A 25,424-nucleotide genomic window follows, 5' to 3' on the forward strand; every position below is an offset into this window, starting at 1 on the left:
GAGAGCACCCTCTTTGGAAAAAAAAATGTGCACTCTTTCAAAAGAGCACACACTAAACAACTTTACTCCCATGACAACAAAATGGCCAAGCAAAATAAATAAAATGAACATTCCTGGAAACAACATGGGGTGGAACATAAAATAAAAATTTTCAGGCTGCCCATTCTTAATGCATATACCTTATTTATGATCTGATGATGAGCTTTGCAAAACTTTGTACAGCCAAAACTATCAAAGATTCATCTTCACTCCTGCAGCGTCTTTCAAAGATACAGACCATCAGCTACCAAATGATGCTCAAACCATACAGAAGCTGGAAAATGAGGATAACGTGACAAAAACTGGTGATGAATTTCTACTCTGGGGTGAGAGGCCTCTTCAAAAGAGGAGTCCAGTATGATTTAGACCATGTGACCTTCAAACAACAAATTAAAGTACTCTTGACTTCTAGAATTCTCACAATGTGAAACCAAAACTGATGAGTAACTTGAAAAAAGTTGAAAAGAAAATCCCCAAATGCAAGAAAATGTTAAGGAATCCTATAAACTAACCAGAGTACTATCTTGTAGAGAAATGTGAGGGGCAGGGGCGTATCTGACCTTCAGTGGTAGGGGGGCCAGAGCCGAGGTGAGGGGGCACATTTTAGCTCCCCCCCTGGCGCTGCCCCCCCCCCCCGGCGCCACTGCTGCCATCATCATCTCCCCCCCCCGGCGCCGGCTCCGCCATCATCATCGCCACCATCATCATCTCCGACACCCCCCCGCCATTGCCGCCCCTCTCAACCCCCCCGCCCGCTCGCTGTTGCCTACCTGGGCTGGCGGGGACCCCATCCCCCGCCAGCCGAAGTCTTCTTCCTTCCTTTCAGGTTTCTGAGTCTGACATCCTGCATGGACGGACAGCCCAGAACACTGCAGCTAGACTCATATTTGGCAAACCTAAATTTGAAAGCACCAAGCCCCTACGAGAAAAATTACACTGGCTTCCACTTAAGGAACACATCTCGTTCAAAATATGTTCACTAGTTCACAAAATTATCTATGGAGACACACCAGCTTACATGTCTGACCTAATAGACTTACCACCTAGGAATGCCAGAAGATCATCCCACACATTCCTTGATCTGCACTTCCCCAGTTGTAAAGGAATGAAATACAAACTAATGCACGCGTCAAACTTCACCTACTTGAGCGCACAACTATGGAACGCACTGCCGCGCAACTTGAAATCGACCTATGAAAGAAGGAACTTCCGCATATTACTGAAGACCCATCTCTTTGAAAAAGCATACCAAAAAGACCAACCCAAGTGAACACACACTACACAACTCGCCTACTTAATCTTAGAACTGTTTCTTAAAATCTGCCTGTATATTACTACTTTGTTTTTATCATAATACTAACCATTATCATGCAATACACAATGTTTATGATACTAACACTTTTCCACTACTCATGATGTATTGTAAGCCACTTTGAGCCTGCAAAGAGGTGGGATAAGGTGGGATACAAATGCAACAAATAAATAAATAAAATAAATAAATGGTGGACCCCAATCTGTATCATCATTGCTGTGTCTGGCTTTAGGCAGAGTCTGCCAAGGCAGAGGGGACTAGTCTGCATTTCACCAGTGACATATGGAGTGGTCAGAATGGTACATATTCTGACTTTTCCTGATAGCACACTCAAGGCTGCTGGACAAGACAGGGGCAGGTAGTAGGTATAATGTGGGCAAACCAGTAGCAGAGTACAAGTGGACTGCTGCACACCCAAGCTATGGATGGTGGCCATACTACAGCCCTTATCATAGTGGAAATAATAGCAATAATAAGGAGCTGGCAGCTACGCTTGAGCGGAAGAACTATACTACCTGGCTATTTTATAACAGAAAAGAATCTACTTAAGAAAGAAGGACAGGGCTTTTATGGTATCGGAGGAAGAGAGACAGTAATCCTTTCCTGGAGATCTCAATTCCTAATTCAATGACCTATGCAAAATGGGGCTTTTAATATCTTAATGAATATGTAGATGACATACTTATTTTGACATATGGGTTTATAATCTAGATAAGTAAACTCTAATATTTTGTTCTTAGGTATTGGGTTCTGTAAGTGGTTTGGAGGATATTTTAAATAGGCAGTATGGAGACTGAAGTGCAAGCGATTTCTAGAAGCAAGTACAGTGTGCTTCCTATCCAGTTGCAAATGATGGTAATGTCAAGAGAGCAATTCTGAGTATCCTCATGGGTCCAAAGAGGTTGATGCATTTTGCAATTAAGTTGATAATGCATTATGCAATTCAGAGGTTTGACCAATAAATGTTTTGAATATTTTGGTTTATGCATTTTTTTCTGAAATCTGTAGATCCTCAAGTACATGGATTTCATACTCAGATTTTTTTTTTTACTTAAGATTATTGTGCTGTTAGTAAGTTTTCTAAGTCCTAAATTTGGTCGAATCATGCCCCTGAAGTGCTTTTGACACTGGCTGATTTGCTTAGTCAGAGAGTAACATATGTCTATTTCTCTTTTAATTTCACATTTTAAGAATTATGTGCCCATTGGTGTTCTTTCTTTTCCTATGGTGGTCTTCTCAAGAATGCACATGATTCCATGGTAATTCCTCAGTCTAGCTCATTCCCTGAGACTCAGAGAGTATATAGATTACATAAGCTTTCAAACTGAATTTGGGCAAGCAGAATTTATTGCGCCCTAGTGACAATGTGTCCAGCACATTTTAGAGACCCTCCAGTCACTATGCTGTACTCAATTAGCATCCCATCAAAGCTCTGACAATATATCCAGTCATCAACCTGTCTGGTTTCAAGGAAATGTTTTAATAGGAACTAACCACCATGCCATTGGTAATTCTTTAGATCATTATTCTTTTTCCAGCCATCTCCAGGATAATGTAAGAATTCTGTATTCTTGGTTTATTTACACTTTATAATAATTTAAACTCTGGAATTCGTTGCTAGAGAATGTGGTCAAGACGGTTAGCTTAGTGGGGTTTAAAAAAAGGTCTGGATGGCTAGTGTGGCAATACTTATTTACTGATGTACTTATGTACTTAAAGGGGGCTATGAAATAAGACAAGCTATTTTTTTTTATCCTGCACATTTGTAAAAATGTAACATGCACTTAAGGAGGAAAGGAGAAACAGGGGTGATATGATACAGACGTTCAAATATTTGAAAGGTATTAATCCACAAACTAACCTTTTCTGTAGATGGGAAGGCGGTAGAACTAGAGGACATGATATGAGATTGAAGGAGGGCAAACTCAAGAAAAATGTCAGGAAGTATTTTTTCACGGAGAGAGTAGTAGATACTTGGAATGCCCTCCCGCGGGAGGTGGTGGAGAAGAAAACGGTAGCGGAATTCAAGCATGCGTGGGATAAACATAAAAGAATCCTGTTCAGAAGGAATGGATCCTCAGAAGCTTAGCAGAGATTGGGAGGCGGGGCTGGTGTTTGGGAGGCGGGGCTAATGCTAGGCAAGACTTCTACGGTCTGTGCCCTGAAAATGGCAGATACAAATCAAGGTAAGGTATACATAAGAAGTAGCACATATGAGTTTATCTTGTTGGGCAGACTAGATGGACCATGCAGGTCTTTTTCTGCCGTCATCTACTATGTTACTATGTAAAATAGCATTTAGGGTTCCTATTACTAAGCTGTAATAAGCACTAATGCTTGTTTACTCTTGGTTAAAAACCACTACTGCAGGGCACGCTCGGGCATCCCTTGGTAGTTTTGGGATCTGCACAATCTTCCCACATGCTAGAAAAAAAAATAGCACTGGGAGTGTGTTTGGGGCGGAAAATAGGCGTGTCCAGTGCTAATCAGTTAGCGTGTTAGCCCTTAATGCCTACAAAATAGGTGTAGATAAGGGCTCATGTGCTATTGTCCATGCGATAAGCATGTGGTCATTATTGCAAAAAATGAAAATGCAGCCTTTTATAGCAGCACTAAAAGTGGCCTCAACGTGCAGGAAATGCACACGCTAGTCAGAATGCAGTCCACCTTGTAGCACAGCTTAGTAAATGGCCCCTAAATGTGCTAGATAATTTTAGAATTTAAGGACTTGATTAATAACAGGACACCTATGTGGACTATCCATTAAGGTACCTTTTATTATTTTATTTATTTATTTATTAGGATTTATAGCCTACTTTATAAAGGTAACATAGACGGCTCCCAGAACCTGCCCCAATACCATGCAAATCTGATGCACACATTTATATCTGTTCTGAAGCTGGTGTGAATGGACTGCATGTGTGAACTCTAACCCCCAAATTCTGTATATGCATCCAAGATGTGCATGCAAACCTGTGCTCTATGCTGGTTTATGGGCGCATATTAGTTAACAAGCCAATCAGCACTGATAATTGACCGCTAATGAGCAATTACTAGCACTAATTTGCACTAATTGGAATTTACATGCACATCTCTCTATACGTATTTGCACTAATTGGAATTTACATACACATCTCTCTATGCGTATTCTATAAAGTGCTGTGCATAGTTTGTAAATCACACAACTGAAAAGGGGGTGTTATCAGGTGTCTACTAGTTATGCATCCTATTATAGAATCAGGCCTATTCGTGTGCTAAATTGGTCACTGAATCATAGGCCTGCTCTTAGCAGTCCTAACTACTGGCACATAGATATTTTGCATGGTTCAACATTGTACAGCGTGAATTGTGTTGAGCAACCCTGTCACAGCTCCACTAACATTCTTAGTGGTGCTTGAGGGTCTAGGGTGCTGTTCACAATCAGGGTGATTGGGCCATAGTATAAACAAGTGCTAGAACCTGTATTGTACCCCACATCCCATACCAGCAAGCTCTGTGCTTGGCCAAAGATCTTGGATGTCTACCCTATGCAGTGCTATGGGTCCATCATTGGAACATTAAAGAGCTGTGTGTAGTCCAGTGGCCTAGTGGTAACGGCTTAAGGCTGAGAATCAAGTGAACAGTGTTTAAGTCCCACCTCATCTAGAGTCTTACCTACTCACCCACCCCTATACTAGTGTTTTTGGACTGACAAACAGACCTTGAGGACATATATGACTGCAGCTGGGAGAAGGGGCACTATCCCTTGGATTCTAAGTAGTGCACTAAGATATAGGCGCTGAAATTGGCATGGATTCTATAATACCACGCATAATTGGCTTAACAAGCTAATGAGCACTGTTGTCAGCACTTAACAGGCAATAATGAACACTAATTGGCACTGATTAGAATTTAGGCACACAACTCAGTAAGAATATTCTGGAATGATGTGCACCGAACTTCTAACGTGCACAGGCAAAAAGGGGTGTGGTTATGTGTGGGCAAATGGGCATTTTGTGGGCATTCTAAAATTTAGGTGCCTAGTTATAGAATATGGCCCAGTGCGGCTAAATCTACATGCTAGGATTTACACTATGTTTTAGTTGATGTAAATGGATGCGCACAGATTTAGGCACTGAAATATAAACTAAGCATATTCTACAATCGGCGCCTAAATCTAGGTGACGATTATAGAATATGCTTAGTCGGCACTATTTCAGCCCCGATTTGTTTAGGGGCCATATATAGAATCTCCTCCTATATGTTAAAGAGGAAATTGAGTCTAACAAGATAAACATTCTTCATGAAACAGATAGCAGCGTGGAATCCTTATGGATAGAAATTCCAGGTGTGGAGGGAAGGAGTATTATTGTAGGGCAATACTACCATCCGCTGGAACAGAACATGAAGAAATGTTTACAGAAATTAGGAAAACTGGCAAATTAGGCAACAGTATAATAATGGGTGATTTCAATTACTTTCTTACTACAAAATTCTACTTATTATAACCCAGTATTGGAGGAGTGCAGTCACTAGTATTCATGAAACGTGGAGAAAAAAAGACTTCAGAAATCATGGAGAATACTCATATGCAAGAAAAAAACCTTTCATATGTAGAGTACTCCTCTTCTTCAATCACTAGTCTTCACAAAAAACACTCCACTCTTCTCATTCATGCAATACATGCACATACACCTTCCACAATACTATATGGTAGAGGCATATACACACGCCATACATCCGGTGAACTAAATGTTACTTAGCTTGGATAATCATAATGCCACTGGTCTGCACTGTCTTCCACAGCATACGGTATTCGCAAAGCCCAACAGAAGAACCCTGTTTTGCCGCTAGCGGGCTGTTTCAAGGGCTACACACTGCCGCAGCAAACTGCATCCAAAGCTTCTCCACTTCACAGCGCCAACTGCCTCTTCTCGGCATCCTTAGATCAAAGTAGACTTCCCTTTCATATATATATGTCATTTCCTTCCTCCATGACTTGTATCTTGATGACGTACTTCACAGCAAAACTCATATTGTTTCAAAAGACACATTTGCTTATTTCCGATCTTATTTCCGATCTTTTTAATGTATTTATAAATGACCTAGAGATGGGAATAACTAGTGAGGTAATTAAATTCGCCGATGACACAAAATTATTCAGGGTCGTCAAGTCGCAGGAGGAATGTGAACGATTACAGGAGGACCTTGCGAGACTGGGAGAATGGGCGTGCAAGTGGCAGATGAAGTTCAATGTTGACAAGTGCAAAGTGATGCATGTGGGTAAGAGGAACCCGAATTATAGCTACGTCTTGCAAGGTTCCGCGTTAGGAGTTACGGATCAAGAAAGGGATCTGGGTGTCGTCGTCGATGATACGCTGAAACCTTCTGCTCAGTGTGCTGCTGCGGCTAGGAAAGCGAATAGAATGTTGGGTGTTATTAGGAAGGGTATGGAGTCCAGGTGTGCGGATGTTATAATGCCGTTGTATCGCTCCATGGTGCGACCGCACCTGGAGTATTGTGTTCAGTACTGGTCTCCGTATCTCAAAAAAGATATAGTAGAATTGGAAAAGGTACAGCGAAGGGCGACGAAAATGATAGTGGGGATGGGACGACTTTCCTATGAAGAGAGGCTGAGAAGGCTAGGGCTTTTCAGCTTGGAGAAGAGACGGCTGAGGGGAGATATGATAGAAGTGTATAAAATAATGAGTGGAATGGATCGGGTGGATGTGAAGCGACTGTTCACGCTATCCAAAAATACTAGGGCTAGAGGGCATGAGTTGAAGCTACAGTGTGGTAAATTTAAAACGAATCGGAGAAAATTTTTCTTCACCCAACGTGTAATTAGACTCTGGAATTCGTTGCCGGAGAACGTGGTACGGGCGGTTAGCTTGACGGAGTTTAAAAAGGGGTTAGATAGATTCCTAAAGGACAAGTCCATAGACCGCTATTAAATGGACTTGGAAAAATTCCGCATTTTTAGGTATAACTTGTCTGGAATGTTTTTACGTTTGGGGAGCGTGCCAGGTGCCCTTGACCTGGATTGGCCACTGTCGGTGACAGGATGCTGGGCTAGATGGACCTTTGGTCTTTCCCAGTATGGCACTACTTATGTACTTATGTACTTATGAAGAAGGGCAACCTTCAAAAGCTAATCAAGAAATGTATTAAGTTATGTCCAATAAAAAAGGTATCATCTTATTTTCTTTTCCATGTTTTATTTTGTTTGATTTCTATTGATAACCTTAACAGTGGACTAACACGGCTATCACACTCCTCTACTTAAAAGACAATGAGAAACCAAAAGTTCATACGTTTTTTTGGCTTGTATACAATGTCTGTGTTCAATCAACCTTGTTTTCAACATTCTAGATTTCAATTACTCCAATATTGACTGTATAAATGTTACATCAGGGAGCGTTAGGGAGGTAAAATTCCTAGATGTAATAAACGACTGCTTCTTGGAGCATCTGGTCTAGGAACTGACAAGAGGGGAACCATTTTAGATCTAGTTCTTAGTGGAATGCAGGGCACAGTATGAGAGGTAAGAGTGTTGGATCTGCTGGGAAACAGTGATAATAATACAATCAAGTTTGAGCTAATATCTGGAGTAAAGCCACAAAGGAAATTACTGTAACAGCATTAAATTTTTGAAACAACGACTATGATAAAATGAGGAAAATGATTAAAAAGAAGCTAAAAGGATTGGCTGCAAAGGTTAGGACTTTAAGTCAGGCATGGATGTTGATTAAAAAAAAACATCTTGGAAGCCCAGACCAGATGTTTTCCAAGTATTTATAAAGGTGGAAAGAAGAGCAAATGACAGCCAACATGGTTAAAAGGTGAAATGAAGGAGGCTATAAGAGCCAAAAGAGCATCTTTCAAAGAATGGAGAAAGAACCCAAATGAAGTAACATGGAAACTGGCAAGTTAGATGCAAAGCATTGATAAAGAAAGCTAAAAGAGAATCCCCCAAATTCTATGTATGGTACTACTACTACTACTACTACCACTTATCATTTCTATAGTGCTACTAGATGTATGTAGCACTGTACACTGGACATGAAGAGACAAAACTTATAATCTAAATAGGGCAGACAAACAGGGCAAATAAGGGATAAAGGAATTACTAAGATGGGAATGATAAAACATGGGTACTGAACAAGTAAGTAAGGGCTAGGAGTTAAAAGCAGCATTAAAAAGGTGGGCTTTTAGCCTAGATTTGAAGATGGCCAGAGATGGAGCTTGCCGGCTCAGGAAATCTATTCCAGGCACTGATGTCTGCTAACGAGCTGTGATTGGCTGACAGAAACTTGGAGGGACTTAATGGAAAGGGAAGTATGTAAACAACTGAATAAGTGGTGCAGTGGTTAGAGCACTGGTCTAGTAATCAGACGGTGGCTGGTTTGAATCCCCCTATTACTATTGTTTTAATTTGGACGTCCCTGACCTGCACTTGCATGTTTTTTTTTCTTCCAATTTTTGCTCTCCGCATGGGTCCCATGCAGCACCAACTAAACTAAAATTGCTCCGGGGACCTGCATACTGCTGTCATGGAGCTAGGTATGATATTTGAGGCTGACGTAGAAGCTGGAAAAATATGTAAACATTTTGTTTTTTAGGGTGGGAGGGGGTTAGTGACCACTGGGGGAGACAGGGGAGATCATCCCCGATTCCCTCCAGTGGTCATCTGGTCAGTTTGGGCACTTTTTGGAAGCTTGGTTGAGAAAAAACAGGACCAAGTTTGTGTGGACTAAATGCTTGTCGGGGACGTCTTGCTTTTTTCCATTATCAGGCACGGACATCCATCTGTTAACCACGCCCCGGAATGCCCCTGTCCCGCCTTCGCTACCGTTTGGCCACGCCCCTGAGAATTTCGCCCGTCCCCGCTACAGAAAGCAGTTGGCGCCGTCCAAATTCAGCTTTCGATTATACCTGTTTGAGACGGACGTCCATCTCCTGATTTGTGTCGGAAGATGGGCATCTGTTTCTTTTGAAAATAAGCTGGATACTGAGCCAAATCGACAAATTAAAGAGTAGTAAATCACTTGAGCCGGATGGAATGCACTCTAGCGTACTGAAAGTACTCAAACATGAAATTGCTGATCTGTTATAGTTACAATGCATAAAAAATGTAGTATCTCAAGAAGATTTTCAAGTAGCGGTGCAGGTGTTGGTACTGTCCCAGCTTGACTATTGCAATTCTTTATACACCTTGCTGTTCTAAATTGTCATTGAGACGTCTGCAGATTTTGCAGAATACTGTAGCGAAGTTAATTTTTGGTAAGCGGAAATCAGTTCATGCTACACCCCCATTGAAAAGCCTTTATTGGCTTCTAATGGAGTCTCATTGCCAACTCAAATTATGTACTTTAGTGCACAAGATACTGTACGGCTTTGCCCCAGATTATTTGGTAGATTTATTTAATACTGGAAAGACAGGGAGTTCATTTAGATTGTGAGATCAAAGTTTATTACAGTTTCCTACATCAAAAGGTGTTAGGTATAAATTGATTCATGTAATTGGTTTTGAATATAGCTCAGCACAATGCTGGAACTCATTACCTTCTGCACTGAGATTGATCTCTAATCATCTGCAATTTTGTAAGTTGTTAAAAACACATTTCTTTTGCTTATATTTGGAATCTGGTACTTCAGGCACTTATTTTGGAGTATTGGATATTTGTTTAAAATGATATCTTGTGCTAGGATTGGCCTATCTTCTTTTATACTTTGTAATCCGCATGAATCCAGAAATGGTTAGTAGCAGAATATAATGTTTTGTATTGTATTGATCATTAAAATCATCTGTAGTACCTGAAGATTGGAGGGACCAATGTAAAGCTGATTTTTAAAAAGGGTTCCAGGGGTGATCCAAGAAATTACAGGCCAGTAAGTCTGACTTCAGTACTGGGCACAATAGTGGAAACTATTGTAAAGAATAAAATTACAGAACACATAGACAAACATGGTTTAATGGTACAGATTCAGCATGGACTCAGCCAAGGGAAGTCTTGCCTCACCAATTTGCTTCATTTCTTTGAAGACGTGAATAAACTTGTCAATAAAAGTGAGTGGTTGATGTAGTGCATCTAGATTTTCAGAAAGCTTTTGACAAAGTTCCTCATGAAAGACTCCAAAGAAAAAGCAATGTTCTGTTGTGAATTAGGAATTGGTTATTGGTCAAAACATGGGTAGGGCTAAATTTAGCTATTTTTCTCAATGGAGGAGGGTGAATAGTGGAGTTCCACACAGATCTGTACCAGAACGGGTGCTATTTAACACATTTATAAATGATCTGGAAATCAGAACAAGTGAGGTGGTTAAATTTGCAGATGACACGAAACCATTCAAATTTGTAAAAACACATGCGAACTGTGAAAGATTACAGGAAGACTGGGCATCCAAATGGCAGATTAAATTTAATGTGGACAAATGCAAAGTGATGTACATTGGGAAAAATAATCAAAATCATAGTTACCTGATGCTAGGTTGTACCTTGGGAGTCAGTACCCAAGAAAAAGATCTAGGTGTCATTGGAGACAATATGCTGAAATCTTCTGCCCAGTGTGTGATGGCCACTATTCCCTCTAAACAGAGCAGGAGTCCTCCGCCTACAGTCCTGCCAGTGGGCGTCACTTTCACTACCACATTTTCGGTGATGGGGGAGAGGCAAATTCTGCCAGACTCCAGGTAACCTGCCTGTCTTTAGTGATTGAAAACACAATATTGAAGCACCACCTCCCACTGGCAGCCAGGGCCGCCGAGAGACTAGGCCGGGCCCGGGCCAAGGCCACCCCGTCTCCACCCCTCCCCCCCGCTGCCCCAGTCGCTCCCCCGCCGCTGCTGCCCCCCCTCGTCGCCCCCCCCCCCCCCCCGCCGCTGCAGTCCGTGGTCTCACCTGCCTGCCTCCACAGCTCCGGGCCCCCTTCATTCAAAGTGGCAGTCATAGATCAGGTCTCTTCTGGCCTTCCCTCCCTGTGTCTCGCCCTCATCTGATGTAACTTCTGGTTTCCACGAGGGCGGGACACAGGGAAGGAAGGCCAGAAGAGAGGCGATCTGCGACTGCCGCTTTGAATGAAGGGGGCCCGGAGCCGTGGAGACAGGCAGGTGAGACCATGGACTGCAGCGGCGGCCTGACCTCAGTGCCGGGCCCCCCTTGGAGACCCGGGCCCGGGGAATTTTGCCCCCCCTCCTCTCGGCGGCCCTGCTGGCAGCAGAGCAGTTGGAGGACTCCCGCTCAGCTTAGAGGGAACAGTGGTTGCAGTGACCATAAAAGGAAATAGGATACTAGGAATTATTAGGAAAGTGATGATAAATAAGACCAAAAATACTATAATGCTTTGTATTGGTCCATGGTGGGATGTCACCTTGATTATTGCATTCAATTCTGGACGCCTTATCTAAAAATAGATATAGCTGAATTAGAAAATGTTAAAAGAAGAGCAACAAAAATGATAAAGGGGATGGAACTCTTCTCAAATGAGGAAAGGCTAAAGAGGTTAGGGCTCTTCAGCTTGGAAAAGAGATGGCTTAGGGGAGATATGATTGAGGTCTACATAACCCTGAGAGGTGAAGAATAGGTAAAAGTGAATCAATTTTTACTCTTTCAAAAAGTACAAAGAGTGAGGGACACTCAGGGATCCTTTTACAAAGCCACAGTAAAAAGTGGCCTGCGGTAGTATGGGCGCATCTTTTGGGAGCACGCTGGGCCACTTTTTACCATGGCTGGGAAAAAGGACATTTTTAATGGGCCGGGAAATGGGCATGCGTAAAAATTAAAACTTTCATGCGTCTATTTACGGTCTGAGCCCTTACCACTAGCCATTGACTTAGCGGTAAGGGCTCACATGCTACTCACGTGGTAACCATGTAGCACGCGCCAATGTGGTCGCACTTCCGATTACTGCCGGGAATTCCCCCCAGTAGAAAATGGAAAGATATTTTCTACTGTGGGATTTGCCGCATGTGAAACTGAGAATTGCCATGGGTGCACACGCTACCTGATGGTAGAGCCAATTTGGTGAGCACTATCCACTTGTTAGCCCTCCTGCGGCTTTTTAAAAGGGTCCCTCAATGAAAGCGCATAGAAATACTTTTAAAACAAATAGGAGGAAATATTTTTTCACTCGTCGAACAGTCAAGCTACTACTACTACTACTGGTAATGGAGGTTAATGTATCTGAGTTTAAACAGGTTTTGGACAAGTTCCTGGAGGAAAAGTCCACAGTCTTCTATTGAGATAGACATAGGGATGTCACTGCTTGCCCTGGGATTGGTATCTATCTATCTATCTATCTATCTATCTATCTATCTATCTATCTATCTATCTAATGTAAATGTTAAATGAAAGAGTAAAAGAACCTTTAAGTTTCCACGAAGTTTCTGGGCTGCATGTGCACAAACCAGAAGGTATGAATGGAGTGTTTATGACAGCAACTCTTCCTGTGTGCCTGTCTTTATTTTTACAAGGTTTGTCCCAAATACCCACTCTCCAGCAAAAAACAAAAAAACCTTTTTATGTCAACTGATATAATGCCTGCTGATGTTCACTAAGGGAAGGCTCAAAATGTAGCCGGTAAATCAACCCTTTTTTGATTTGTGTGCTTCCAATGAGCTGTCTGCTATCTAATTCCAGATTATTTCAATTACAGACAGCTTTATTTTGAAACATGATAGTTATTTTCAGAGTTTGGCTGTTTTGTTTTCAGGTGCCAGTTTTTTCTTGTGCCATGTAGCTTAGTCAAGGGTCTTGAAAGGAAATTAAATGATCTACTCAATGCCAAAAAAAAAAAAGTTTATTAGTTAATATAAGAAAACCAATTTTTTTACAGCCTCTGAATGCACATGACTTCACTTTTCTTTACATTACTAAAAGAATGCAGAACTAACCAATGATTAGACATCTTAAAGCACAAATTGGCTAGGTTTAGATTAATGTAAATGGTAAATGTGTTTCCCATTATTTCCTAGTTTAACATGTTCATCAGTGAGCATAAAGATGTTTTGAGTTTTTTTCAAGGAGGGCATTTGATGATCTTCCAACTTATGCAAATGTTTGAAATAATGGATTACCACTGGCAGAATACTCAGTGCTTATAGATAATTAGCCATCTGGGTGGAAATGTAAAAGGGTTAAAGATGCAATGAACTTAGAAATCATTTATACTCAAAATGCGGATGCTGTCATGCTTAATTTAAACACATCTGAAGTATATTTTATACACACATCTCCTAAAGAAAGTATTTATCCATTTATAATCTCATAAATTTAAAGACAAGAACTTTTTCCCTTTGTGATTCTTCTGGGGACACAAAAGTGATTTCTACAGGAAACGAAGGAGTGGGTGATGTAGGACTGTAATGCAGGTGGCTCTGCTGACTTCATGATGGTTGCATCAACTGCTGATATTTCTGGCTATGCCATACTTTGTGCAGCTAAACCGTGCTTCTCTAAAATAGGTTATGAACAAAATTTTCATATAACGAATTTTTGAGTAATACTGAGATGATAACTAGATTATCAAGGAAAGACTACAAAAAAATGTAAAGCAGCTTGTGACCATGTATGGAGGAATGGCCTAGTGGTTAAAGCACTGGTCTTGCAATCCAGAGGTGGCTGGTTCAGGTCTCACTGCTGCTCCTTATGATCTTGGGCAAGTCACTTAACCAGTGGTGTTCCTAGGGGGGCAGACACCCGGGGCGGATTGCCAATGTGCCCTGCCCCCCTGGGTGCAGCGCCCCCCCCCCCCCCCCCCTTGGTACGCCACTGCACTTAAAACTCCACTGCCTCAGGTACAAACTTAGATTGTGAGCCCTCCTGGGACAGAGAAATATCCAATGTACCTGAATGTAACTCACCTTGAGCTACTACTGAAAAAGGTGTGAGCAAAATCCAAATAAATAAATGTAAGGAGTATAATGGTGTATGCTCCATTTGCAGTTATTGAAAATTGGTTTGACTAACAATGGCAGTGAACAAAGGGCGTCACATAGAGACCTAAAAACTCTTTCCTCGTATTGATTGGTAAATACCCTACAGACTATTAAGACCGTTCATGTAGTTCTTTAGCAAAAGGTCACTGAGGGGGTCTTTTACTAAAGCTTACCTCAAGTTATCTGCAGCAGGGCCCATTTTATTCCTTTGGGCCCTGTTGCAGATAACTCGAGCTAAACTTTAGTAAAAGACCCCCTGATTGTTTCAGAAATTATGCCTTTTCTGACCCTTTTTTCCAATTAAAATATTCTACGAAAGTCTGGAGTTTTAACAGTGAAAAGCTGATGGAGACATAATTGCAAATTAAAGATTTTCTAAAAGAACTTTCATTTAAAGCTGCCTCTAGGCTGTTGGAAATCATAATGTAATCTCCCATTATAATGGGGATTATTACTAAGTGTTATTATGAGAGAATTCTTCAGAGTCTTTGAGGAGAAGGTTCTGGAATGTTGGGAGTTGAAGGATCCAATCCAAGGGGGTGGGGTCCTGGATAAGTTGCAAGGAGAAATGTTTCTTGTGATTGACTGACAGTGTGGGAGGAGTTGGGGATTAATAAATAATGTTGATGGGGAGGGTAAGTGGTCTTTGGTTGCCTATACCACTGCTGGGACTCTGGGAGGAGAGGGGAGTCCTGGAAAAGCAGCATAAACTAAGGCTGAACGAAAAAGGAGTTTCTGGCCTATATGCAGTAACTGAGAAGGAGAAACGAGCTCCGGGTAGGTAAAGGGAACTCAGCAGCCTGGGAGCAGGACTAGAGCAGAGGAAGCCTGTTCCAAGGTCAGGGTGTAGCTCTGAGAAGTGCACTGCTGGAAGGAGGACAGACAGGGAGGTCTGGTCCTGAGGGAAACGGATTGTGAACGGAGTCATCACAGGAGCAGCCTTGGATTATTGCTTGCCTGAAGAGATGGTTAATAGACAGGAGATGTAAATATGTACATATTTAAGGGCTGCTAAGAGAAGCTGTTTGTTAAGTGATTGAAACTGTACCCAATAGTTCTGGATGGACTGTAGGCCTCTTAAACCAAATGCTGACTGTATATAAGGAACTATTTGAGTTGGATGAAATGCCTGCTGCAGAGCTCATAAAGTTTGCATAAAAGGAAAAAATAACTCTTTGGTGTGCCGAGTGTTCCTTGATGGAGAGAGCGGGAAGAGCTTACCCCAGTACTATTCAAGGGTACTCAGGCTGAAGCCCAGTTTAATATCCTATGGCCTTCTGGATCCTTATCTGGCCCTGGCCTACGCCCAAGTTGTGTAAGAAAGACTGGATGATGTGTGAAGAGTGAGTTGTGTATGGAAAGAGACAAAGGACAGAGGTAATTATGCTGTGACCCAGGTCGATTGGAGTGAGAACTGAGCTGGTTGGAGGTAAGACCATGGTTAAAAAAAATGATGAAAGATTTCAGGATTCTTCTGCCAACAATGAGGTTTAGGATTAACTACAACTGTAAAGAATGGCACAGATTTTTGCTAAGACAAAATTTAAGCTGTGTTAGCTGTTTAATGCAGGAAGTATCATGCATTAATAGAGCACAGTAATTACTACATGATACAGCTAAGGTGGGAAATGGCATAGAATGGATGAGGCCTCTTCTTTACAGTTAATGTTGAGGTCATTTCTGTGTATTACCTGTATATTTTTTTTAACTGAAGATACAGAAGATAATGCAGAGCAGTTAATGAATGCCACTTAAGAGTTGTAGATCAAGGCTTCTCAACCCAGTCCTTGGGGCACACTCAGCCAGTCAGGTTTTCAGGATATCCACAATGAATATGCATGAAAGCAGTGGCGTTCCTAGGCTGCCTGACACCTGGGGGTTGGTCGTAACAAAAAAAGGACCAAGTAAAGTCGTCCAAGTGCTCGTCAGGGACGCCCTTTTTTTCGATTATAGGTCGAGGCACACCCAAGTGTTAGGCACGCCCAAGTCCCGCCTTTGCTACGCCTCCGACACGCCCCCGGGAACTTTGGTCGTCCCTGCGATGGAAAGCAGTTGGGGACGCCCAAAATCGGCTTTCGATTATGCCGATTTGGGTGACCCTGGGAGAAGGATGCCCATCTTGCGTCGAAAGATGGGCGTCCTTCTCTTTTTAAAATAAGCCTGTTAGTATGTCAAACTGGTAAATATGTGAAACAAAATAACCTCTTTTGGTATACACTACAAAGGAACATAGTATTATATCAATACTATGTTCCTGTGAAGTGCAAGAATATAATGATGAGAAAGGGAAAAAGCCTCTGAACCCCAACCTCCACCCAATTTCTATTATTTATGGTAAGGAGGAAAAACATGGGTCAACTTTCTTCATCGGCATAAAAAACTCAAATTCAATTTTGCTAAAAACTTCACAGGAATAGTGGATCTGGAAATTTTTATAGAAAAAACACTTAGCTTAAAGTTCTGAACCACTTGTGAAGACAAACGTGTAGAGATAGTCAGTCACACTGACTGTGGCCAAAGTTTCACTACTGTGGTCTGTTTCAAGGCGTATGACATCTATATAAAAGAGAAGTGTTATAAATTCAAAACAAAATCAAATTTTAAAAATGAAAGTGAAAAAAGTGAAAGAAATGTCAAAAAACCAAAAGGATCCAAATATACATAAAATGAAATATAGTTAATCAACAAAATACATGTTTTCAACTTTTAGTTTTATAATTAAATTTATTGTTATATTATGTTTTCTTTTAGCACTGTATAGATTTAGATTAAGATTAAAGCTTTCTTTTATTATCTTATTATTTGCATCCAATCGTATGCCCTATAGCACATAGTATACGGCATATACTATATTTTATTTTCTATATTTTTTGGATGGCTATCATATATATGCCTTTTTTAATACCAATTGCATATAGTTTATATTTTTCCTTTTTCATTGCTGCTGTTATTTTTGTTGTATTATTGCATTCAAATAAAAATAAAAATATTTTGAACTAAAAAAAAGGTTAAATGATTTGTTAGGACTAGGATGCTATTCATTGTAGGTAATTCTGAAAGGAGCATCACCAAATGTACAAACTTGCAGTAATAGGTCTATTATGAATTTGACATGTTTCAGCTAGAGTGCTGGAAGCTGTTGTAATACTACAATTACTACAGTACCTTGATATATTTGACATTTTCCATAAGTCTCAATCAGGCATTTAGCACTGAGGCAGTTTAGGTAGCTATGATGAAACATCTGCAGCTTTGGGTCGATAAAAGGTTAGATGGTTTGGTAATACAGCTTGATTTATCAGCTGTTTTTGATTTGATAGATCATTCATTGCTGTTGAACAAATTGACTTGTCTGGTGGAGTGATTAGTACTCCAGTGATTTGAGACTTTTCTTTTGCAGAGAATGACTAACATGACTTTTAAAGGGAAATATCTGATAAATATACTCCAGGTGGTAGAGAGGTATATTGATTTGCATATTTGTGAGGAACAAAAGTATACTTTGTATAATCCCAATCTCACACACAAGTTCTGGGCACCAGCTAGCTCTTTGGGTCAGGTACCCAAACCAGGGCCACAAACAAAAGTTTTATTTCACTGAGCTGGGCACAGGCCGGGGTCGGGTTTGATCCTGGTAGGCTGTAGGATTTTAAGCCACTCTGTTTTAGTTATTTCTTTACCAGTCTGTGAGTAAAATGACTTCATTCACACTCCAATGAAACTCTCCACTCCAGGTTTTATGAAAATGCAAACAAACATTACTGGAATGCTATAACAGGCCAATTTCTAAACTTCATACTTTCTGATAACAAAACAGTTAAAATTGCTGAAAGAGGTTATCTGGGTCAGTCCAAGACTATTGGTAGACATACTATTCACTAACTTATCAGTCTTTTAGAATCCTAGGGTATTTACATATTTACAAGCTCCTCCAGTCCTCCAATGCCCATCCTTTCTAGCAGAACAATCCAAGGTTGTGGCTCCCCACTCCTTCCGTGAGTGAGCTGTCCTGCTGGCTTTTACCCAGCCATTGGACTTCCTCTGGACCAGACCTCCTTGTCTATCCTTCCACTGTCAGGGAACACGTCCTCAAGCTGCTCCCTTCACACTGAATAGACTCTTCCTGTTCTGGCTCCTGGAATAGGTTCCCCTTCTCCCCACCTGATGCTTCACTCTCAGTTGATGCTGATGTTAGCAGGAACGCCCTCTTTATTCAGCCTTAGGTTATTGAACCTGACCAGGATAACCCCTCTCCTCATGGGCCCTGGTGGAGGTGAAGGCAACCAAAGACCATGTGCTCTCACATCCCATAACTTTTCTAACCTTCAAACTCCATCTGAACTACTACAGCTACTGTCCATCTAACCCAACAAACATTTCCCACATCAGCTTTCCCCACAAACACACCCTTTCCAACTCACTCCCTCCCCCCAGTGACTCTGGAGAGTTCTCTCATGAGCTTTAGTAATTCCCAGTATATTAGGGGATTACATTCATTTTTCCAATACTCATAATTTCTGACTCTGGATACCTGGTTCTGATTCTTTGATCCTTGCAGTGAATCAGTTGTTGAGTTGTCAAAAGTGTAGTAATCACTGGATATTGTTGAGTACTTTCAAAAGGTCTCTTTTACTAAACCACGCTATTGGATTGCTGTTTGTTTGTCAGGCGCTTCTGTGTCCGTCTGACACTACAGATGGATTTACTTGGCTGTGCTAGTGTTTTGCACCAGGTTTCCCTGTTTTTTTTACCTTTGCTTGGCAAGTTGTATTGTGACCCCTGAAGCAAGTGGTTTTACCGCCGAAACACAGACCGTGTCAAGTCCAGTTAATGGTGCTTTGAATAAAGGACCCTTTGACTTCATCCCATAAAGAAAGAAGTGACAGGTTTAGCAGTCTGTTGGATATGTGCAGAGAGAAAGAGGGGAATCAAAGATGACCCCAAGGTTACACGCCGAGGAGACATGGAGGTAGACAGTATTACCCTCAGAAATAAAAGAAGAAGAGGAGAGGTGGGTTTAGAAGAAGGGTAAGAAGCTCAGTGTTGGCCATGTTTAGTTTCAGATGCCCATGGGACATCCAGGAAGCAGTGTCAGACAAGCAGGATGAGACTTGGGCCCAGACTCCTGGTGAAATTTCTGGTAAAGAAAGGTAGATGGGAGTCACCATCATAAAGATGATAGTAAAAACCATGTGAAGAGATCAAAGCACCAAAGGAACAGGTATGGAGAGAGAAGAGAAGAGGTACCAAGACAGAGCCCTGAGGTATACTACCTGATAGTGAGATAGCAGTGAAGGAATCCTGTTGCCGAGGCACTGGTTGAGTGTAGGGCACTTTCTTAAATACCGCTAGGCAGGATGTCGGGGCTATAAAAAGGAAGTGCAGAGTTCCAGGAAGTAGAAAAGATTCTTCAGGAACAGGAGACTGTTAAGCCCCAGCGGACATATAGAAACAGGTGAGGGGTGTGACAGCACCCCCTCATCTAAGCCCCCTCCCTAGCTCCTTAGGCTTGGGCTTAAGGGGATAGAGATGATGTTAAGCGCAAGAGCATGAACATTGTCAGCAGGTTCCCACATACTATCCTTGAGTCCAAAGCCCTTCCAAGCAAGTAGATAATGAAGCTTCCCCCTAATCCTCTTAGCATCCAGTATGTCTTGCTTCTTGAATTCTGGATAATCTGCAATTACTGGTGTGTGTGGTGGAAGTTCTATTGTTCCATTTCTCAACAAAACAACCGGCTTTAGCAGGGATACATGAAAAGCATTAAGGATGTGCATAGAGGGAGGAAGAAGCAATTGATAAGTGACTGGGACCAGCTGACGTTATACTATAAAAAGCCAATGAACCTGGGTGAGAACTTCTGGGATAGCACTTTGAGCCTGAGATACTTGGTGCTAAGCTACACCTTTCCCCCAGGATAAAATATAGGAGCTGGTCGTCATTTGCGATCAGCCTGTTTATTGTAGGATACTGAAGTCTTAGAGAGTAGGCACTGGGTCTGGTCCCAAATTCCCTGGATATTTCCGATCACTTGTTGAACCGCAGGAGTAAAAGAAGATAGGTGGACTGGTACAGGAATCTGGAGATGTTGTCCATATACCACACAGAAGGAAGACGATCTTGATTCACTGACATGATTATTATAGAAGAACTTAGCCCAAGGAAGTAGAAACAGCCAGTTGTCCTAGTGCTCACTAACATAGGCCTGGAGGAAGCTTTTTAGGATCTAATTTACCCTTTCTGTATGGTCATTAGACTTGGGATGATGCGCTGAGGATAAGTCCAACTGGATGCCGAAAGTCTCACATAACTTGCACCAAAAGTGAGGAGTGAACTGAACCCCACAGTCGCTGCCAATGTGTTCTGGTAGTCCGTAGAGACAGAAGACAAAGAACTGGAAAAAAGGACCGAGAGTGATAAAGATGGCGTCCGTGAGAGGGAGGGTTTCCTGAAGCTCCCGATAACCAGGCCGTTTTCCGTAGCGTTGGTCTTTCTTTCACCATTATTATGGTGAAAAGGAAGGGGAAACCGGGGGCTAAAGCCGCCCCGAGCCCTGCTGGAGCCTCGACGCTGCACCAGCCGACCCCGGAAGTATTCAGTCTATAGGCGCTCGGAATGCAAGTCCCTACCTTGGTTGGACCCCCCGAACAGCGTGGGGATCTTAGCACAGAGGCGGCATCTTTAAGTCTGCCTTGTCAGACTGCCCCGCCAAGACCGGGTGGAGAGTAGGGACTGACTGGAGAGCCTCAGATAGAATCTCTTGAGGCTAGTGGCAGCCCGTTTGGCCATTCGACGCCGGATGGATCGGTAACAACACGGAGGGCAGGAGGTTTGGATACCTCGCCCTCCCCCATTCAGGCAGCTCCACCTGTGGGCCTCAGCGTTGGTTCAAGACCGGCAGTAGTAACTCTTGAAGTCCTATGGGATGCGATCCAGCTACTCAACTGATCCCTGCTTCAAATTTCCAATTTATTTAATTCTGAAGTGAAGGAGTTAAAATTACAGCATCAGAATATGGAATCGAAGGTTAAGGCTCAGGAGGACAAATGTGAGTCTAATTTACTTGAAATAAGGAAACTTCAAACGGTTGTGGGAAATTTAGTAACTGAAAAAGATATTGCACAAAGAAAGATGGAATTCTTTGAAAATCAATTACGCCGTAATAATTTAAGATTTCTAAACTTTCCCAAAACTCCACTGATACCACCTTTAGAAATGTTAAAGAAGTATTTCATGGAAATTTTGGGAATTCCAAAAGAAGCTTTGCCTCCAATTGTAAAAGCGTATTATATCACTGGAGCTAAAACAGTTGCTGTGGAAACTCCAGAACTGAATTTAACTCAATTCCTTGAAACATCCTTGGAACCCATAACGGAGCGCACGACTCTTCTTGTATCCTTCGCATTCGAATCCGATAAGAATCACATATTTAGACTTTACTTCAGATTTATTTCATCTCAATTTTTCGGATCGAAGATACAAGTGTTCCCGGATATCAGTAAATCTACTCAGAGAAGGAGAAGAGAGTTTCTGGGGCTGCGACCTCGGATACTATCACTAGGAGGTACATTCAGACTTAAATTTGCATGTAGATGCCTTATTTCTTTGCAGACGGCTTACTATGTATTTTTTTAACCAGAAAAATTGAAGCAGTTTATAGTTGCAAAAGAAAGGGGTGGTGAAGTAGTTTTGGGAACTCCCGGAGGAAGCTGAAACCGCTGGTGGGGATTTGAATTCTACCCTCTCAATGTTTTGTAGAGCATTTTGTTCTCTATATTTCTTTATTTCATTGCTTTGTATCTTGATCAACTATAATGTAGACTAAGTAAATAATGTTTATTTCCTATATGTCCTTAAATGTAAAGGATGAAAGACAATTTCTTGATTATGTAATTCTTGATTTTCCAGCATTTGCTTTATTGTGAATGTTTTATTTGAAATTTATAAAAAAAAAAAAAAAAAGACAAAGAACTAGGCCAAGGTGGCAGCAGACAGTAAGGAGATCATGGGGATAAAATATGCCATCTTGGAAAAATGGTCCACCCCCCCCCCCCCCCAGATAGTAGTGTACCCTTGAGAGGACAGAAGGTCGGTAATGAAATCCTTGGCGATGTCTGACCAGGGCTACTACTACTACTACTTAACATTTCTAGAGCGCTACTAGGGTTACGCAGCGCTGTACACAGGTACTGAAAGAGGCTGGATCAGGACCCAAGGGCGAGCATATATAGGCTTATTTCTGGCACAGTTCACACAGGAGTTGACATACTTTTGGACATCTTGAGACATTTGAGGACACCAATACTGAAGTCCCACAAGTTGAAGGGTTTTCTTTATACCTGGGTGCCCTGCCAGTTTCATGTACCTATCACAAGACCTTTCCTCTTAATCATTTTGGAACCAGCATCTTCCCTGGAGGTACAGTGATCTGGGAAGCAGCCAGAATGTTTACAGGATCAATGATGGTTTGAGGTTCGGAGATGGTTCCAATGGCATCAAAGGACATTGAAAGGGCATCTGCTCAAGCATTCTTCTCCGCTGGGTGGTAGGTCAGCAGGAAATCAAAGCAGGAGAAAAAGAGTGACCACCTGGCCTGATGAGGTTTCAGCCTTTTAGCCTCCTTTAAATATAACAAATTCTTATGATCGGTGGTTATGATGAGAGGATGCACAGCTCCCTCCAGTACATATCTCCACTCTTCCAGGGCCAATATAATGGCCAGGAGTTTGTGGTCCCCAATGGTGTAGTTTTGTTTGGCTGTGGAGAATTTATTTGAAAAGAAGGAGCAGGGCAAAGTTTTCTGCTGGGGGAGATATGAGATAGAAAAGCCCCAGCCCCTATGGAGAAGGCATCCACTTCCATAAAGAAGGGGTGCGACGTATTAGGGCATTGCAGCACGGGGGCTGATAGAAAGGCTTCCTTAAGCTTCATAAAGGCCAGCCGTGCCTCAAGCAACCAGTTGTTTGTGTTCACCTCTTTATAAGTGAGAGCGGTAAGAGGGGCCATAAGGCTAGAGTAATTCTGGATTAATTGGTAATAATTTGCAAAGCCAAAAAATCTCTGAAGGGCCTTGAGGCCCATGGGTTGTGGCCATTTTTGGATAGAATCAGATTTGGTTAGGTCCATCTGGAGGCTCAAGAATGAAATTATATATCCCTGGAAGGGAAGGTTCGTCTGCTCAAAGGAACACTTTAGCATATAGGCCATTCTCCCGTAGACATTGTAGCACAGTCTTAACATGGTTTTGATGCTCAGGCAGTGATGTAGAAAACTAGGATGTCATCTATGTAGACTAAAACACAGAAGTAGTGGAGGTTTCGAAACACCTAATTAATGGTGTGCTGAAATACAGTAGGGGCATTACACAACCCAAAAGGCATCACCAGTTTTTCATAATGTCCATCCCATGTGTTGAAGGCCATCCTCCACTTTTCACCTGCTTGAATACAGATCAAATTATAGGCCCTGCGGAGGTCAAGTTTGGCAAAGATGGTTGCCCTTTGTAGGCGGTCAAATAACTCTGTCATGAACTGTATGTTATGAACGGTAAGGGGTATTTATTCTTAATGGTGATAGTATTTAGGCTGTGATAATCAATGCAAGGATGTAAGGATTCATCTTTCTTCCCAACAAAAAAGAATCCAGCCCCCACTAAGGAGGTGGAGGGATAGATTAAACCATGTTTTAGGTTGTCCTGAATATACTGAACAAGGTCACGGAGGTAGATTTGTAACCGAAGGGGCTGCGGTTTGCATCGCTGTTAACTGAGCATAAACCCCATGAAGGGTTCCCATGAGCTGATGAGGCTGAGTTTGTTGTTGTTGGACCACCTTGGCAAGGTCTTAGAGGAACTTTGTACTGCATCAGGATCGATGAAGCTGCCAATGCTGGCATGCCCCAAGCAAGCTCAGTACATGCATGAACTGAACATGGTTGGGGAGTGCTAGAGTCAGTGGCTGGAGGCACACCACTGACTTCCTCACTCCTAAGGCAGTACGAGGAGAAAAGGGGAGACTCAGGCAGTGAATTTCGGCTGGTGGTGCTTCAGCTACTCTACCGGTCATTGAACAGGTACTGCAGCTTTAGAGGTGGCCTGAGTCCAAAGTGGAGGGCCCAAGTCCCCAAGGCCCCCCACATGGCTATGTCACTGACTAAAGTCCTAATCTCTCTCTTTTTTCCCTCTTTTCTCTCCCCCATCCAACACTTCTCTTTTTTATTCTTTTTCCCTCCACCCCAGGTCCATTCTCTTTCTCTTTCTCTCTCTCTCTCTCTCTCTCTCTCTCTCTCTCTTTCTTCTCTCCCTCCCTCCCTCTGAGTCCAACATCTCTCTCTCTCTCTATTCTTCTCCCTCCACTTTCCTCCCTCCATCCTTCTCTTCTTCAGTTCGGCATCTCTTCCTTCTCTCCTGGCCCTGTCCGTGGTTCTCTCTCAATTCCCTCCCTCTCCCACTCCCCCACATGGTTTTACATTTCTCCTTCCCCACTCAGACATGCCCACTGTTCTCTCTCAATTACTTCCCTCTCTCACCATGGTCTGGCACAAGCATCTTTCCTTCCCCCTCCCGGACCCACCCACGGCTTTCTCTCAAATTCCTCCTCCCCCCCCCCCCCCCAACTTAGTCCTCGCATCTCTCCCTCCCCTCCCGGACTTGCCCACAGCTCTCTCCCTCTTCCTGTCCCCCACCTGGTCTGGCATCTCTCCATCCCCTCTCAGACCTGCCCACAGCTCTCAAGTGTACCTTTTGAAAAGAAAGCAAGTCTTCAGCCTTGCAGGGCTAGTGGCAGCTGTACTCAAAGGCTGCTAGTGGTCTGCACTGAGCTTGGCCCTCTGACCTGTCCTGCCGCTTCTGCACAACTTCCTATCTTTGGAAGGGCAGGACAGGTGAAAAGGAAAGCTTGGTGCAGGCCACAGGCAGCCTTTGAGTATGGCTGACATTGGTACTGGCACTGCAAGGCCAATGACTTGCTTTCTTTTTAAAAGGTACACTGATTGGGCGGGCACTTGAGAGAAAGCAGCAGGCAGGTCTGGGAGGATAGGGAGAAAATGCCAGACCATGACATGGGGAGGTGGTGGGATGGAAGGAGAAGGCAGGCAGCAGTCAATTAATTATTAATCGTGATTCAGTTTTTAAATTGTGATTAATAATTAACAGTTAATC

Source organism: Microcaecilia unicolor, chromosome 2 (assembly GCF_901765095.1).
Source record: "Microcaecilia unicolor chromosome 2, aMicUni1.1, whole genome shotgun sequence".
NCBI classification, from domain to species: Eukaryota; Metazoa; Chordata; class Amphibia; order Gymnophiona; family Siphonopidae; genus Microcaecilia; species Microcaecilia unicolor.